Source organism: Petromyzon marinus, unplaced genomic scaffold (assembly GCF_048934315.1).
Source record: "Petromyzon marinus isolate PM22_M1 ecotype Great Lakes invasive population unplaced genomic scaffold, UKy_Petmar_22M1.pri1.0 PM_G_Scaffold_149, whole genome shotgun sequence".
Classification (NCBI taxonomy): domain Eukaryota; kingdom Metazoa; phylum Chordata; class Hyperoartia; order Petromyzontiformes; family Petromyzontidae; genus Petromyzon; species Petromyzon marinus.
In genome coordinates this window covers 337,501-340,000 of record NW_027422705.1, presented here as the reverse complement: position 1 = coordinate 340,000, position 2,500 = coordinate 337,501, and positions in this window count along the sequence as shown.

Genomic DNA, 2,500 nt, shown 5'->3' with positions numbered 1-2,500 from the left:
TAAGGGCGACCGGTCTGTAATCATTTAGTCCTGTTGGCCTTAGCTTTTTGGGCACAGCGATGATGGTGGAGGACTTGAGACAGGCTGGTACATGGCATGTCTCCAGGGAGGTGTTAAAGATGTTGGTGAACACCGGAGACAGCTGGCCAGCGCAGTGCCTGAGGGTGGCTGGAGAGACAGAGTCCGGCCCGGCTGCTTTGCGTGGATTCTGCCTCTTGAAAAGCCCATTAACTTCTCCCTCCTGAAAGGAGAGAGTCGTTTCTGTAGTATGGGTGGGGGATGGGGCCTCTTGGGTGGGAAGGGGTGGTTCAGGACAGTCCAATTGTCTTTCAAATCTACGGTAGAACTCGTTCAGGTCGTTGGCTAGGCGGGAGTCGTTAGTGGTGTGGGGCGCTCTGGGTTTGTAGTTGGTGATGTGCCTGAGCCCTTTGGCAGACAGAAGCAGCGTCGTTAGTAGAGAACTGGTGTTTTAGTGTCTCTGAGTACAGTCGTTTAGCCTCTCTCACCGCTTTGCTAAACCTGTTCTTCGACTCCTTGAATCTGTCTCTATCCCCACTCCTAAACGCTTCCTCCTTCTCCAACCTCAACCTTTTGAGCTTTGCTGAGAACCAGGGCTTGTTGTTGTTAAAGTTCACCCTGGTACGTGTTGGGATACAGCAGTCCTCACAGAAGCTGATGTACACAGCCTCTGTGAGTTCATCCAGACTATTGGTAGCAGTCGTGAACATATCCCAGTCAGTACAGTCTAAGCACGCCCGCAAATCTTCCACAGCCTCACTGGTCCACTGTTTAGATGTCCTCACAGCAGGTTTACAGAGTTTTAGTTGCTGCCTGTATGCACGAATCAGGTGGACCAAGGGAGTTCTGTGCGAGCCGAACAGCCCCGTGACCCACAAGAGAAACATCCCCGCCAAATTCGAGCGTTTGACGGGGTCTATCCGTGAAAAAATATTCACGTTTTTGAGTGCACATGCATTTCTGCTGCAAATGCCTCTGGAAGTTTCATGCCGTTCGTATGCCAATTGTGGCAACACGAAAATGACCCGTTTTCCCATTCCGAGGGATTTCTGTGCGACCCTAACAGCCCCGTGAGCCACAAGAGACACATCCCCGCCAATTTCTAGCGTTTCACGGGGTCTATCCGTGAAAAATATAGACGTTTTTGAGTGCACATGCATTTCTGCTGCAGATGCCTCTGGAAGTTTCATGCCGTTCGTACGCAATGTGGCAACACGAAAATGACCCCTTTTCCCATTCCGAGGGATTTCTGTGCGACCCTAACTAACAGCGCCCGTGAGCCACAAGAGAGACATCCCCGCCAATTTATAGCGTTTCACGGGGTCTATCCGTGAAAAATATAGACGTTTTTGAGTGCACATGCATTCCTGCTGCAAATGCCTCTGGAAGTTTCATGCCGTTCCTATGCAATGTGGCCACACAAAAATGACCCGTTTTCCCATTCCGAGGCATTTCTGTGCGACCCTAACAGCCCCGTGAGCCACAAGAGAGACATCCCCGCCAACTTCTAGCGTTTGACGGGGTCTATGCGTGAAAAATATTAAAATTTTTGAGTGCACGTGCCTTTCTGCTGCAAATGCCTCTGGAAGTTTCATGGCGTTCCTATGCAATGTGGCAACACGAAAATGACCCCTTTTCCCATTCCGAGGGAGTTCTGTGCCACCCTAACAGCCCCGTGAGCCACAAGAGACACATCCCCGCCAATTTCTAGCGTTTCACGGGGTCTATCCGTGAAACATATAGAAGTTTTTGAGTGCACATGCATTCCTGCTGCAAATGCCTCTGGAAGTTTCATGCGGTTCGTACGCAATGTGGCAACACGAAAATGACCCGTTTTCCCATTCCCAGGGATTTCTGTGCGACCCGAACAGCCCCGTGAGCCACAAGAGACACATCCCCGCCAATTTCTAGCGTTTCACGGGGTCTATCCGTGAAAAATATCAATTTTTTTTTGACTGCACATGCATTTCTGCTGCAAATGCCTCTGGAAGTTGCATGCGGTTCGCATGCAATGTGGCGACACGAAAATGACCCGTTTTCCCATTCCGAGGGATTTCTGTGCCACCCTAACAGCCCCGTGAGCCACAAGAGAGACATCCCCGCCAATTTCTAGCGTATCACGGGGTCTATCCGTGAGAAATATTCACTTTTTTGAGTGCACATGCATTCCTGCTGCAAATGCCTCTGGAAGTTTCATGCGGTTCGTATGCAATGTGGCGACACGAAAATGACCCGTTTTCCCATTCCGAGGGATTTCTGTGCCACCCTAACAGCCCCGTGAGCCACAAGAGAGACATCCCCGCCCACTTCTAGCGTTTCACGGGGTCTCTCCGTGAAAAATATCACATTTTTTGAGTGCACATGCATTCCTGCTGCAAATGCCTCTGGAAGTTTCATGCGGTTCGCATGCAATGTGGCGACACGAAAATGACCCGTTTTTTCCCATTCCGAGGGATTTCTGTGCCACCCTAACAGCCCCGTG